This window comes from Aotus nancymaae, unplaced genomic scaffold, assembly GCF_030222135.1.
Source record: "Aotus nancymaae isolate 86718 unplaced genomic scaffold, 86718_ANA_hifiasm-v0.15.2.pri h1tg000041l, whole genome shotgun sequence".
Classification (NCBI taxonomy): domain Eukaryota; kingdom Metazoa; phylum Chordata; class Mammalia; order Primates; family Aotidae; genus Aotus; species Aotus nancymaae.
This window is the reverse complement of record NW_026988455.1, coordinates 3,769,872-3,786,252: the sequence shown is the minus strand read 5'-3', so window position 1 is coordinate 3,786,252 and position 16,381 is coordinate 3,769,872. Positions and strand designations below refer to the sequence as shown.

The 16,381-nt window shown below is 41.0% G+C and overlaps 1 pseudogene; it reads left to right on the top strand.

The window, feature by feature from the left end:
- Positions 1–12,910: 12,910 nt before the first annotated feature.
- LOC105710603 (mesoderm-specific transcript homolog protein-like) lies at positions 12,911–13,784 on the top strand (annotated as a pseudogene).
- Positions 13,785–16,381: the final 2,597 nt, after the last annotated feature.

The window sequence follows — 16,381 nt, the reverse complement described above, 5'->3', positions numbered from 1 at the left end:
TGCTGGAGTTTAATGCCTTAAGTTTACTTGACTTCTCCTGAGCTCCCAAAGCCGTCTGAACGCCCTGCAGTCTTCTGTGCAAGGAAAATTGGAGGCTAAGACTGGAAGCCCCGCCCTCCAGGCTTTCTTCCATCACATTGTGCCTGCTTATCTGCTGTTGCCATGTGAATCTTTCCTGTGACAACAGCATATACTATCAGTATTTCATTAAGCAAAAGCAAGTATGTTTTTCCTCTTTGCTCTGTTACGTATTTATCTACCATCTGGCTGGTTCAGAAGATGAAGTCTGGAAAGAAGTTTTTACTTCTTCTATGGCCAGGGGCTGGAAGAAAATTTCTAGACCAGGTAGAGGGAATTCTGCCCTTCCCTGATGTGGCAGATGAGCCTCCCAAAGGCAGCCTGCATGGTCAACTGGTGGTTAGGAGGGCTCCATTTGGGATGGTGGGAATCTTGAACTGTTGAGGCTTTCCGCTGCTCTGCAGAATGGTTTGTGGAAGGTGGTGTCTCAGATTTCCTGCTCACAGTGGCACAGATGGGGCTTCTGCAGGCATCTGGGCTATCAGTGGGAGCTGGTGTGTGTCAAGAGTGGGGAAAGGAAAAGAGCAAGCTGTGACATCCAGGCCAGAGATGCAAGAATTCCAAATGAAATCTGGTTGAATCTACTTTCCTCTTTTAAAATGAGTTTTTTTTTTCTCAATGGGTTAAATATACAGGAAACAGATTATGAAATGTTATCATAATCCACCTTCATAATCTACCTTCTAGGTCAACAGAAACTTGAAGGCTTAGTGCTGCTTTTTAATAGCTTAGTGCCTTTTTTTCCTGAATTGTTAGGAATCTTTTCTGTGCTTGCATATAGAAGACAGAAGGACAGCATTTTGAACAAATGAGAAACAAATCCATATTGTCAGGAGGAAAAGTTAATAATTGCTTGATCACTTTTTAATTATTTTCTGTTGTTTAGGAGGAAAACGGGTTTTTGCTCCTGCTAACATGTTTTTAACATCTCTTGCCCAAGGTCATGTACAGTGGCCATCTTGGGAGATTCTAACTATGTGCCATTTCTTGCAAACTAGCAAGATAGAAGTACTTTCCCTTTAATTTATCATTTTGAAATATATGTCTTTGAAATGAAGCCTCGAATCATAAGAAAAATGAGCAAAAGCTTATTATTGCTATGTGGCTAATTGAAATGGACCCACCCAAATGAACCTACCCTGACCTTGCCTAAGCAAGGTCCTGTCAGCTGGTAAGTAGAAATCAACCACTACCTGTGGAACCTGGTAGCAGGAAAGTGAAAAACACACATCCTGGGGAAATTCGACCAAGGTGTTCCAAAATTCTCAGGTAGATCCCTGTCATGTTTTCCAACTTAGGGGATGGTCCCTGCCTTGATGCCGTTTGAAAGATAATAGGCCATTAAGAGTGAGGTGTATAAGAGAGAAGTTCATCCTTCAATTAAGGAAGACATCTTCACCTAGGGACAATTTTGCTCTGCAGGACGTATTTGGCAATATACAGAGACATTTTTGGTTGTCACAACTGGGAAGAGAGTGCCAGTTACACTGCTAGGCATCCCGCAGTGCGTAGGAACACCCTCAGAGCAAAGAATTGCCCAACCCAAAATGAATCTTCCTTTCAGTATGGGAACATGAGATCCTTCAATATCTACAAAGAGACCATTCTCACTTTAAAAATATTTCAGCGATATCTTCAGTACCAATTCTCACTCCTCCCTGAAGCTTCTAGTGCTCCGTGGGAACTTTAGGTGGTTAATGCAGATTCAAATGATTGATTAAGAAACACAGAGGGAGTCTTCCAAACCATTTGTCTTGCCCTCGTCCTTAATCTTAATTTGCCCTGTAGGTTACTCTTATCATACAGACAATATGAATGACTGTCTCAGTGCCTTTCCTAATTAATGCTGCTAGAAATTGATGAGTAGCTTTCTGGAACTGTGGATTTTTTGGCAAGAATTATAGCTCTTATTTATTTTGGAGGACCCGTGCAGCTTTCTAAGCAAATATATGTAGAAAATTCCCCCCAAAATAAACATTACAAGTAATTGCCTGATAGATGAAGTTGACATTTTGGCTTTGTGATTTGCTATGATATGTAAAAATCTAATTTTCTCCATGGAATGATGCCACTGCAAAATTGTGAGTAAATTAGAATCAGTGGTTTACTTAGAATATGAGTAATAACTTCTGTTATGATGTATCAACATTTATTTACAGTTTCTTAAATTGACCTAAATCCACTTGGCAAAATGTTAACTAGATGAATAAATATGGCAGCAGAGTGATAGAGACTTCAGTTTTTCCTTTCTGGGCTTATGTGTCAAAAATCTCTTTGAAAATGTACTTGATGATTGAAGTTTTGAGATCTTCTGTACACTTCTGAATTGACAAAAAAATAAGTTCATCGGGTCTGTAATAAACTCAAGGTTGATCTAAATCAAAGGTTCTTAGTGCTTTATCACCTGATCTGTGAGACAAGAAGCTCACAACAGCCTGGAGGAGTGCTTTTCTCAATCATCAATTTCTACATCTTGATATTCTCAATCACCATATAAAGAATTAGAATGTCATAGCAAACAGTCAAAGCAATGGAAAAAATCTACCTCATAGAGATACATTTGCAATGAATAAAAAAAGTGTGCAAACTACATCTAACGGCATCTTCAAATAAATAGTTAACAAAAAGTGGCTCATCAATTGTAACCCTAAAACAGAAAACAAGGGACTTTGCATGTTTTGGTGGCCTGCCTTAAGCTCCTGTTAACATTTCAAAATTCATTTGCAACCTCTAATCGAAGCTAATTTTTTTTTAATCTACTTTAAGCTTTTTAAAAATGATAATTGTAAAGGCCACGTATCTTGGAATCATATGCAGTCCTTTTTATGGGTTGGTTTACAAATGAGATAAGTTATCTTGTGTATCAGTATTTCTATTCTTTAAATTTATTTTAAGGGCCATGTGTGAATAAATATATGGGGGTGCTCATCACAGTACTTAACATTATAAACAAAAGATTAGAAATAATGTTTAAATTGTGGAACTAAATAAATTTTAGTATACTATATAATAGAATATCATGTAGCCGTTAAAAATGATGATGTAAAATAGGACTGACAGAATAATGATGAACCAGTGAGTGAAAACAACTTTTTATCAACAGCATGCATAATATTATGTAATTTTTGATGTATATATGTTTGATGGTCAGCCTCTAAGATGGCCTCCTGTAACCCTTACTTCCTTTTCTCCCAACTACCCGTGTCTCCCTGTCCAGCCACCATTGGATAGGTTTGACTAACATAACCAAATGTAATGTGCAGAAATGATGGGGTGTGACTTCTGAGGCAAAGTATGCATAACATTTCAGCCTCTGAATTGCTATCTTGAATCACTCTTTCTGGGGGAAGCCAGCTGCCGCATAAGCATGACTCAAGCAAGTGTGTGGAAAGGTCCATGTAGCAAGGAACTGAGGCCTCCTGCCAAACCAAGCCAGGGTGTACCATGTTGGAAGCAAATCCTGTAGCCCCAGTGAAGCCTTCCATTGACAAGTTCTCGACTGTAACTGCATGAGAAGCCCTGAGTGAGAACCACCCAGGTAGGCTACTCCCAAATTCCTGACACACAAAAACTGTATGAAATGATAAATATTTATTGTTTGAGCCACTAAGTTTTGGGGTAATTTGTTACATGGCAGTTGATAGCTATTGTATTTTTGAAAAAAACATGGAAAATTGTATTTCAAAATATTAGCAATGAATATATCTAAGTGATACGGTGAGATTATAGATAAGTTTTACTGTCCATTTTATACTTTCATATACTGTCTCTATGTTTTTAATAGACATATAGACTATTTATAGGGGGAAATACTTCATCCTGAAAAATATTCTTCCTTTTGGGAAAAGAGGTGAAATTAGATTTCTAGAATTTTGTATCCTCGTCAAAGGTTCCAAATTCTATGGGTGAGCAGTAGTGAGATTAGGGAAAGTGGCTGTAATTGTCACCTTCTGGCAAATGTGCCAGAGGATGAAGGACAGGAAGACAGTTTTGTGTCACTGAAATTAAAAAAGCATGTCTGACAAAGGCTTTCCACCATCTTCCTGGCAAGTATAGTGACTGGCTAGTTAAGACAGCTAAACAACAGTGGATCTACGGAAACAGTAAAATGTCTGCCTAGATACATGCATATTTTATATGTCATGAATGAATTGAGTCTTGCTCTTGGATTAAGAGAGAGTAAAGCTGTCCTGCTATGCAGGGAAATAGGGAGCCTACATAGTGGTAGTCGGATGCTAGGATTAATTCTCCTACTGTCTGTCATACTGTCTGAAATTCCACCATTAAGATTTAAGTCCTTTGAGCCTTGGGTAGTTTTGTAATCACCCAAAAGAGTTCTTCTTGCCCGCTGTACAGATAAACCAATTCACTGAGATAGCAGTGTTGCAGCAGAGAAAGAGTTTAGTAGTCACCAGTTTAGCCACGTGGAAGAATGGGAGATGTTGCTCAAATCCACCTCCTCAAAAGCTTGTAGGTTAGGGTTTAATGGATAATTTGGCAGCAGGGGGCTAGGGAATGGGTGCTGCTGATTGATTGGGGATGAAATCAAAGGAGTGTCCAAACTGTCTTCACGTGCTGACTCAGTTTCGGGGTGGGAGTCAGTTGCTTGGTATGAGCCATGGGTCTGAGTGGAGCCAGTTGGTAGTCAAAATGCAAAAGTCTGAAAATATCTTGCATCCAATCTTAGGTTTTGGCAATAATGATGTTATCTGTAAGAGCAGTTGAGAAAGTTACAAATCTTGTGACCTCTAGAACAATGGCTGGTTATCATTCAACTATACCCCTACCTTTTAGCAAAATTCAGGCCCTTCCCATAATCCTAACCTCATGGCTTTTCATTACAAAGGGGATCTTAGTCCCAGAGCAAGGAAGGAGTTAGTTCTGGGAAGGGACTGTTGCTATTTTTTTTTAAAAGTAAACAAAGGCAGTTAGCTTGTAGGGTTAGAAGCAAGATCGAGTCAGATTAGGTTTCTCTCACTGATAATTTGTTCAAAGTCAGTTTCAGATTTTGGTCCTCAAGGTCACCTGCGTAATGCCAAACACTTTTATCTGAGGTGCACATTATGGAGGACTCTGACAGCTATTAGAGAGTGAGATAATTCAGGAGTGAGATCAGGGAGGCACTCAAGGGAAGGTGGGGATAAAGAAGGGAGAGAGAAAATAGGGGATTGGAATGCTCCCATGATAAATTGTTAGTCGAACTTCACTTGTTTTGTTGCTGAGAGAAATTTCCCTTTGGAGATTAAATATTTCAAAATTTCCTATTGCAAATCAAAAATAGCCACGTAATGACTTTTTAACAGTATCTCCAGATCAATAAAGGCATAAAGATATTTCCAAGTAATCATGTAAATCATAAAATGTCACTTTGTTTTTATAAAGGTATTTAAGCTTGCTCTCCAATAACCTTATAAAACTCCAAGAAATCACCCTAGCTTCTCTGACCCTGCCTCCTCAGGAGCAGGATTTATCCTTATATTTCTGTGTTGCTACACTGTACCCCTGAGAGTCCAGTGCTCTCCACACCCAGGAAGTAGATGTCTCTGCAGATGCCTTAATGCCATCCCTAATTATAGGGCATACACCAGTTTCTGGTGTCTAAATTGAGCTGTAACATTCATTTGTCTGCTGGTTCCATTTTTTAATGGAACTCCTTCCCTCTAACCAGGATCCCCACATGCCTGTCTCATTTGTCCTCTTTCCACTTTCCTGTGTACTCCCTTCCTCCTCACTGATACTCCTTGCTAAATTTACTTAGCCCTTTAAGCCATGTATTGTGTTACCTACCGCCGTTAAGCAATAATGGCAAAGACAGAATTAGAACCCAGTCTCCCGCTATGAAGGTTAATTTTATGTGTCAACTTGACTAGGTTAAGGGATGCTCAGATAGTTGGTAACATTATTTCTGGATGTGTCTGTGAGGGTGTTTCTGGAAGAGATCAGCACTTGAATCAGTGGACTGTATAAAGAAGATCACTGTCACCAATGTGGGTAGGCGCCATCCAATCTGTTCAGGGCCCAGATGTAACGAAAAGGCTGAGGAAGGGTGAATTCTTTCTTGCTTCTAGAGCTGGAGCATCCCTCTTCTCCTGACCTCAGACATCAGGGCTCAAGGTTCTCAGGCTTTCAGATTTCAGAAATTAGACTGGTGGCCCCCCAAGTTCTGAGGCATTAGAACTCAGACTGAATTATCTCACTGGCTTCCCTGGTTCTCCAGCTTGCAGATAGCATGTTGTGGGACTTTTCAGCCTCTGTCATCACATGGGCTAATTCCCATAATAAATCTCTGTCTGTCTGTCTGTCTGTCTTCTGTCTATACATCTGTTCATCCATCTTATTAATTCTGCTTCTCCTGTGATCCCTGACCTCCTGCCCAGTGCTTTTTTCTCTTACTTAATCTGTGTAGAATTCTTATGCTCTCCCTGAGTTTATAAAAGCTGGATCGAGAAATTACACCCTCGATAAAACTTGTGTTTTATCATATGTTCTGGCCTCCTGCAAGCCACTAACCCTCAATTTATCCTCCATCTTGCTGCAAGAATGATCTTTCCACACATAAATTTGACTGTATCAATACCCTGCTGGAAGCTGTTTTATGGATTCCTTGCACATAGGATGAAGTCCTAGCTCAACAGCAAATTATAAAAGGCTTTCCACATCCTAGCTGTGGCCCAGCTGTATTGCTATGTAACAAACTACCTTAAAAATCACAGCTAAAACCAGGAACCATTAATTATTATAGCTCAAGTGTCTCTATCTCAGCTGGAGGCTCTAACCTTGGCTTGGTTGGGCCACGTTACTGGGGGCAACTCTGCTTCCTATGTTTCACGTCCTTCTCCTGGAAACAGTGGGCTAGCCCAGTCATGTTCTTTGCCTGGCAATGGAAGAAGCACAGTGAGAGAAAGAAAATGTACAAATCCTCTGGAGACCTAAGTTTGTATCTGGCACACTGTCACTTCTGCCTTATTCTGTTGGTCAAAGCAAGTCCCATAGCCAAGCCCAGAGCCAGAGAAGGAAGGCTTAGTCAAATTCCATGGCGCAGGGTATGGATGCAGAGAAGGGGGTAAAGAATTGAAGCCTTAAATGCAGTTTACCGTATCAGCTCTGTAGTCTTGTCTCCTAACATTTCCTACCTGGAAGATTTTAGGACATTTGCTCCTACTATATTCATTTGTTTTTAGCCCTACAAATTATGCTCTCATCATACTTTTCTCATCCGCATGCTTTTGTCCAGTGTTTTTGCTCCAATTTGACAGCTCTTTACACTTCTGTGTACACCCCACCCTGGACAATTAACACCTTCTTATTAATTAAGTTATTTATTTTGGGATGGAGTCTTGCTCTGTCTCCAGGCTAGAGTATAGTGGCGCAATCTCGGCTCACGGCAACCTCCATCTCCTGGATTCAAGCAGTTCTCCTGCCTCAGCCTCCCAAGTAGCTGGGATTACAGGTGCCCACTACCACACCCAGCTAATTTTTGCATTTTCGGTAAAGATGAAGTTTCGCCATGTTGGCCAGGCTGGTCTCAAACTTCAGGTGATCCGCCTGCCTCAGCCTCCCAAAGTGCTGGGATTATAGGCGTAAGCCACCACACCCAGCCTGCTTTCTTATTTTTTAACACTCAAGTTAGAATCATCTCCAGAAAAGCCTCTGTGGATTGCTAAATCCAGTTTATATGGGCTTGGAAGAGCTAAGGGTTAGCATCTCCCCCTCAACTCTTTGTTCAGTGATGACATGTTGGACCATTGGAATCAGCACCCATGGAAATATTTACACCACAGAAATTGGCAAATACAAATCAGAGCTTGTTCTCTTTTCCTGAATATTGTGCTGTTAAAGATTTAGCAGCACAACACTGAAGCCTCTCTTAACACACTCACCTCTTCAGTCTGTTTTTCTATTATTCTAAATACCTAGATTCCTGTGTCATCCTAAATTTCTTCATGTATCCCCCAGCTAGATGGTAAGTCCTAGTAGTCAAATAATGTGTCTTACTGGTCTCAGGATCCCCAGCACTGAGCATATCAACACTCAGTTGATGCATAAGTGTGCATAAAATGAAAGATGTAAGTGACCAGCTATTGTTTGGGTTGAGAAGATGGCCATGAGATATGAGGGCATCACAAAAAGGTTTGCCTAGAAACACACAGACAAACACACGCACACACACCACACACACACACACCCCTTTTTCCTCCAGCCTACCACTGCTTGTTGCGTCAAATCTCTAGCAAGTCCCAGAGGGTAATATTCATCCTCTTGAAAGGAGACTAGTGAGAGTGAGTCCTTTAGCATCTATTGCTATGTTGGTATGGAATCATTTCTTGAAAGATTCAGAAAATGTAACAGAGGGTTTCTCAGAAGCATGATTTAAGAGGTGCATTTTGAGGGAGCAGAGGCAGTGGTATAGTCTGTTGCAACCAGGCTTTCCACAGATCAGGGACTGAGAGTGTAAAAATGGAATTGAAGGATGGGGCACAGTGGCTCATGCTTGTAATCCCAGCACTTTGGGAGGCTGAGGCAGATGGATCACCTGAGGTCAGGAGTTCAAGACCAGACTGGCCAACCTAGTGAAACCCCATCTTTACAAAAAATGCAAAAAATTAGCTGGGCATGTCCAGCTATTCAGGAGGCTGAGGCAGGAGAACCCAAGAGGCAGAGGTTGCAGTGAGCTGAGATCACGCCACTGCACTCCAGCCTGGGCAACAAGAGCAAAACTCTGTCTCAAAAAGGAATTGAAAGCTTTCACTGAAATGACACAAAGATGATGGACACATGAGAAATGCTGCACTTAATACGGTGAGTCATGGGCACTTCTGCTTTGGTCTAGACTGAATGAGGGACATTGAGTTGAAGGCACTTACTGTGGGAGGATATATTCACAGGTAACCTTTTGGAAGTGCCTTGAACTATTTTTCCTTTTAAGTTGCACACAGCCTAATTCTAATTTTGAAGAAGAGTTTCTAAAGTTTGTAGAGTGTAAGATTAATCCTCAGTGTCTGTGGCATTTTTATGACAGCTTTGACTTTTAAAGTGGAACCAAATTTTGTTTGGAAAATGAGCCAAGAAAACATGTCTCTGTTAACAAATTGAGCCTTGGTGCTGTTGTTCTGTGATTCCCACTTCTAAGGTAAATGCGTAGCAGTAATTTGAGATGTGCAAAGATCTGGCATCCAGAGCTAGCATGGGGTAAAGTTGGGGATTGTGGGGACGGTGGTGTCTAGTGGAGGAAAGGCATTGTTTCACAGATCACATGACAAAAGTAAACCAGTAGACTGATGTCTAAATACAGGCTAGTCAGTTTAGGGGTCAGCGGAGGTGTGCTAATCACTAGGAGTGGAAGGAACTCTGAGCATGGGCTACTTTTAGTGACTGAGCTTGTCAGAGAAGAGTGTTACACTTTAGGAACTGTAGTTAGAGACAGAAGTCCAGAGTCAGCCTCCGAGTGTCACTGCCTTTGACCTGCTCATGGGCTTTGCCAGCGGTCTCTGGCTGTAATATATGGGATTGGTGATTGCACTGCCGAACTCTAGCAAAACACTCTTAGATCTTGCCATTTGCTTAGGAAAAGAGCTAGTCTGTTTTTTTTTCTTTTCAATAATAGTTGATAAAGTGCATGTTTCCTCTCAATTATAGATAGTTTTTCTGTGTTTCTGTTTTAAAGTTGGGGTAGAATGAAGGTGGAAGATATAAATTTGTTGCATGAGGAAATGGGTGGGACCTTAAATAAAGGCATGTGTTCCTCCACCCAACAGGGCTTTTTTGGCTCACGCCTGTAATCCCAGCATTTTGGGAGGCTGAGGTAGGTGGATCACTTGAGGTCAAGAGTTCAAGACCAACCTGACCAACGTGGAGAAACACTGTCTATACTAAAAATAAAAAATTAGCTGGGCATGGTGGCGCATGCCTGTCATCCCAGCTACTTGAGAGGCTGAGACAGGAGACTCACTTGAACCCAGGAGATGGAGGTTGCGGTGAGGCAAGGTTGCACCACTGCAGTCCAGCCTGGGCAACAGAAGCAACCCTCTGTCTCAAAAAAAAAAAATAATAATAATGAATACCTTGGTAACTACACCCCTTTGAAGAGCTATCAAGGTTATATGCATTACTTTAAAGGCTTGCGTTTATATGTGTGGACTTGAATTTATAAGAATTAGAGTATAGAAGTGAGGCTGATCTTTTGGGCTAATATACATCATAATTATAGGTAAACATGCAAAGGCTTAACAACAAGAACAACAACAAAAGACTCAGAAAGCAAATAGAAAAATGTTGGATTAATGAGAATAGATTGAGCAATATGTATAACTGTGCATCCTCCAAAAACCGTTATTAAATATATATTAACTTTGTGATATTAAATATATATTTAAGAAGAATAAACTAGCCTAGCCAACATGGCAAAACCCCGTTTCTACTAAAAATACAAAAATTAGCTGGGCATGGTGGCACGCACCTGTAGTCCCAGCTACTCGGGAGGCTGAGGCAGGAGAATCTCTTTAACTCAGGAGGCGGAGGTTGTGGTGAGCCAAGATTGCACCACTGCACTCTGCCTGGGTGATAAAGTGAGACCTTGTCTGAAAAAGAGGAAGAAAGAAGAAGAAGAAACAAGAAAGAAGAGGAGGAAGGAGGAGGAGGAGGAGGAGGAAGGAGGAGAAGGGAGGAGGAGGAGCGGGAGGAGGAAGGAGGAGGAGGGGGAGGAGGAAGGAGGAGGAAGGAGGAGAGGGAGGAGGAAGGAGGAGAAGGGAGGAGGAGAAGAAACCACAAGGACAATGCATATGGGAAAGGAGATGATCGTAGCAACGTTTTGAAGGCTTAAAAGCAGAAGGGCAGTGGTAAACATATCGGATATCTTTTGTATGCCATTTCAAATTTTCCCAGCCTTGGGCAAGACAAGACAGCTGAATGATATTCATCTGAGGCACTCTGAATGCACCGCAGAGGCTCTCCAATACCTGGGAACAGAGCAGAAAGGAGTCTTCTGAGGAGTAAAAGCCTGGAAGTTGAACTAGAGAGCAGAGAGAGCTGTCCAGCAGACAGGTTGGCAGTCTAGCTTGAAGCAGATGTAAATCTCCCGTAGCTAAAACATGCGGGCTGGGCAATAAAGCACAAAGAGATCTTCAGAGTCTCTCCAGTGCTCACATTCCAAGCCCAGTTGGAGGGAAAGTCCTAATCCCTTCCTCAAAATACTTGCAGCCAAGGAGTAAATCTAGCTAAAGCTGCAACCAAGTCCAACCACAGATTAAATTGACTCAGCCTGCCCCACTCATGACCTGACCCAAAAGAGGTGTGCCCTTTTCTGGAGGTAAATATTAGCCCCCCAAATTTTTTTTTCTTTCATAGAGATGGGATCTCACTATGTTGCCCAGGCTGGTCTTGAACTCCTGGGTTCAAACGATCCTCCTGCCTCAGCCTTCCAAAGTCTTAGGATTATAGGTGCAAGCCACCATACCTGGCCAATGTTAGCGCTTTTTAAGCTATTGTTCTTTAATATACAATTACTACCATGCAATTAAAATTAAAGAGATATGTGAAGGACCAAGAAGATACGACCTGTGGTTAAGAGAGGTCAGTGGAAGCCAACCCAGAGATAATTTTAATGCTTGAATTATCAGACATGGAGTTTCAAATAAGTAGAAAAAGTTTGTTAAAATACCTAGTGAATAACAGGTGCGAATCAATAGGGAACATAAGCAGAGAGCTAAACACTATTAAAAAGAACCTAATGAAGATCTTACAAATAAAAGAAAATGATATTGGAAGTAAAAAATTTTTTAATGTGTTTAACAGTGAACCGGACACAGCAAAGGAAAAGTGGGTTAATAGAAGCACAATACCTGTAGAAGTGCAAAACATACTGAATGTTGCCAAGCGAGTTAAAGAAGACCTAAATAATAAAGACATATATATACCTTGTTAATGCATTGCACCACTCAGTGTTGTTCAGATGCTCATTCTTCCTAACCTGATCTATGGATAGATGATAGATTCAGCACAAATGCAGCAAATCCTCTAAGTCTCTTGTCTCAGCCATGACTGTAGAGGCCAGTTTTGAGCATGCTTCAGACACCTTCATAGAAGTCTAAACTGACAGTGCCTCTCTGAGGTTTCTTTGATGTCAGGTGGTGGGATGCTTAGAGGAACCTGGTTGACAACTCACATACAAGTGGCTCGTAGCTGTGGCCAAGAATATAATGCGTTCTTCCATCTCTCTCCTTTCTTGATTCGCCCCCATTCCTAACTCTCAGCATCATACCCACACATAAACATTTTGTGAATCAGCCCAAAGATCTGCCTTTGAGGAATCCAGATGACAATAACTGATTCAGTAGGCTTGAAAAAGTTCTATCTTATGCCAGCAGTGGAAAAATCCAAGAAGAGACTTGTAGCATGGAAATGTCCAAAGGCTCAGAAATTGATGACATTGGGTACCTCTGGAAGTGGGGTGAAGAAAGGATAAACACAGAAAGACTTTTTTTAAAAGTTAGATTTTGAATCTCCTTGCCAATTCCGTTTGTTAGAATGATAGCCTTAGTGTCACCTTAGCAGAATTTTTGAGGTGTGTTCTCTCTAGTAAGAGGATCGAGGGCTAGGAGACATTAAGGCAATTGAGGATAGAGATTTAGTGAAAATGTCCATGCTGAATTTTTAAACCTCTCCTCTCCCTCTTCATCCCCTTCACTTACTTTGTTTCTAGAATGCTGGCAGTCAGCTTTAGATCCTCTAGACAAGAGATCAGAAGACGCTACACTAAGAAATCCAACTAGCCGGCTTGCGCAACCAGTTTCCCCAAACATGGAGTCTTCCAGCCCAGGTCTTAACCTGAATCAGGATGAGGAGGTGGCGGGTCCAGGTGGGGCTGTTGGCCATCCCCATGCTTGTTGCGTACCTGCAATCCCACCCCCTTAGCTCTCCCTTGCCCTTCACTCATGGAAGTCTTCAGGCAATTTTTTCACTTACATGGGACTGTGTATCTTCTACTAATACTCTGTGGATGTGGTTGGAAGTCCAAAGTAATTTTTCTTTTACATGACTTTTCAACATCCAGCTATGATTGGTACAAGATTTGAGAAGGTCTCACCTTGAGGTTTCATTGAGTGATTGTCATTGATATTTTAGGCTTTGACTTCAGTGACAAACTAAGACTGTATCACTATTCCATATCTGAGCAGGCCAGCATGGTAGAAGCACTTTTGTGGCATCTGTCTGTCAAATGGGATTATCTTTCTCGAGATTCACTGTCCATTCCTTCTCCAAAGCCTACTCAAAGATAAAGGTGTTCTGTCACCCATCCTCATGTGGCTGATGAACTACTTTGTATTCTCTCGAGGTCTCATGCCAGTCTTTGGGCCGTACACTCAGCCCTCTGAGAGTGAGCTGTGGGACCTGTGGGCAGGGGTCTGCAACAATGACAGGAACTTCATCACTGACAGTCTCTTAGAGCACATCAATCAGAGGAAGCAGTATAGAAGGCGCTGGGTGGGAGCTCTTGCCTCTGAAACTATCCCCATTCATTTTGTCTCTGGGCTCTTGGATCCTGTAAATCCCTATCCAGAGTTTTTGGAGCTGTACAGGAGGAGCTGTACAGGAAAATGCTGCTGTGGTCCACAGTGTCGATTCTGGATGACTGCATTAGCCACGATCCACAGCTAAAGGATCCCATGGACTTCTCAAATGCTTATATGGGTTTCATCAACTCCTTCTGAGCTGGAAGGAGTAGCTTTCCTGTATTATTTTCCCTACTCCCTTGTATGTTGTATATTCCCCTTAGGAAGAAATTCCCAAAAGACGTTGTAGCCATCAAATACTATTCTCTCAGAAAGTCCTCTTTACTCAAATTGGTGAACAGTACATAGGAAGAGGACAGCAGGAGCTCTGACCAAGGCTGACATAATAGTCCACCTCCCATTACTTTGACATCTGATCAAATGTATGGACTTGCCTTTGTTTTTGTGTTTTTAGGAAATTCTGATGAGCACTACTACTCACTGGTGAGTAAAACACCTAGAAGGCTTTTTAACTCTTTGGACTTTTCTTTCTTTTTTTTTTTAAGATGGGGTTTCACCATGATGGCCAGTCTGGTTTTGAACTCCTGACCTCAGGTGATCCACCCACCTCAGCCTCCCAAAGTGCTAGGATTACAGGTGTGAGCCACTGCGCCCGGCTCTCTTTGGACTTTTCTAAAATATTTAGAAGTGCTAATATCTGGTCCAGCCCTGATAGGAATTCTACAGTAAGAATGAGAAGTGGGCTTCCTTACCTCTCACTGACTGGCTTTTTAAAAGTTCTTTATGCACTTGACCAATCAGAGCTCAGTCTCCTTTATCATGCCTTTGGATATAGTTTCATCAGCTGTTTTTAATTATAAACACTTTGTTAAAAGAGATAGTGGTTTAAATAATGTAGTATTCTAAGTATGATTTAAGACTATGATTTACCTACACATTATATAGATTTTATAAAGATACTAAACCAGCATATTCTTACTCTGTCAGAGTAGTGAACCTAATTAAACATGTTTCATTTCTGAATAAATTGAACTGAATCCAAACTTTACAGAATTTCCTGCAATCACAGGACATTAAGGACCAATAGCATCTGTGCTGGAGATTTACTGTTACTAGCTGGGAAGACCATTTCTAACAGAAATAACAGTCGGAGACTCCTCATACCTCATTGCTTAAAAGCATGTCCCTCTTGAGCTACCATAGAAGGGAAGAGATTGTTTTGTAGTCCAAGTCACCATACAGAATGTACATTGATTCCTTTATGATGACTGCTTACCTCCCCATTGCCTGTGCCAGAGAGGCTTTCTCATGGACCTCAGTAATTCCTGTACTTTACAGACAGGAAAGTTCCAGAAACTTTAAGAACAAATTCTGAAAGATTTTTGAGCAAATGGTGCTGAATACTTTTTTTAAGCCACATTTCATTGTCTTAGTTAAAGCAGGATTATTAACTGATTATATAAAATTTATTTTTTTAAATTAGCAACTTCAAGTGTAACAACTTTGAAACTAGAATATTTTCTATCAATAAAAATGAATTGTGACCAAAATAATCCAACCAGCATAAGAGAAAAGAGTTCTAAAGATACTGTGATTGGGCCTGGTGCAGTGGCTCATGCCTGTAATTCCTGAAATTTGGGAAGCTGAGGTGGGCAGATCACTTGAGGCCAGGAGTTCAAGACCAGCCTAGACAACATCCTAAAAACCTGTCTCTACTAAAAATACAAAAATTAGCTGGGCATGGTGGCACCCACCTACAATCCCAGCTACTTGAGATGCTGAGGCAGGAGAATCACTTGAACTGTGGAGATAGAGGTTGCAGTGAGCCAAGATCATGCCGCTGCACTCCAGCATGGGTGATAGAGCAAGATTCTGTCTCAAAAAAAAAAAAGATACTGGCATCCAGATTTCCCCAAATAAATAACTGAGTCAGAATACCACATTCAGCAGGTCTCACCATTTGGACAAATTTTCCAATCAGTTTTTTTTTGAATCCCATTTTTAAATCTGAAGAAACAGCTATGAACTGGTAAACACCTAAGGAAGCCTGCAACATGAATGACAGATACCAAAACAACTAACAGAAAATGGTAAAACTTGGAAGAAGTAGAGACAATGCAGGAAGATGAAACTTCAGAAAGGAAAGAGAAGCTATTATTAATAGCCTCTGAAATGTAAGTGGATTCATGAAACAAGAAGAGGTGTTGGTGAAAAATAAATAAAGATCAAGGAACACTAATCTTGGTTGTTTGTGCTGCTCAAATAGAATAATGAGACTGAGTAATTTACTAAAGAATAGAAATATATTCTCTCATAGTTCTGGTGGCTGGGAAGTCCAAGCTCAAGGTGCTAACAGGTTTGGTGTCTCCAGAAGGCCTGGTCTACACTTCCAAGATGGTGCCTTGGAGCCTTCATCCTCCAGAGGGGAAGAATGCTGTTCCTCAAATAGCAGAAGAGAAGTGACTCACTCTCAGAAGCTCTTTTTACTCTTTTTATAGAGTCATTGATCCATTAATGAGTGCTCTGCTCATTTGGTCCCATCTCTCAACACTGTTACATTGGGAATTAACTTTCAACATGCGTTTTGGAGGGGACAGAAACATTCAAACCATGACACACCTTTCGAAAATTAAAAGTATAGTGTATAAATAAAATTCAATAGAAATAAGATAAAGTTGAGAAAATCTTTTTTTTAAATAAAGCAAAAAAAAAAAACCATAAAAATGAAGATGAAATACATGACAGAAAATATACGACAATTATGTTACTTCCCCCTTATTATAGCCTACATTTGA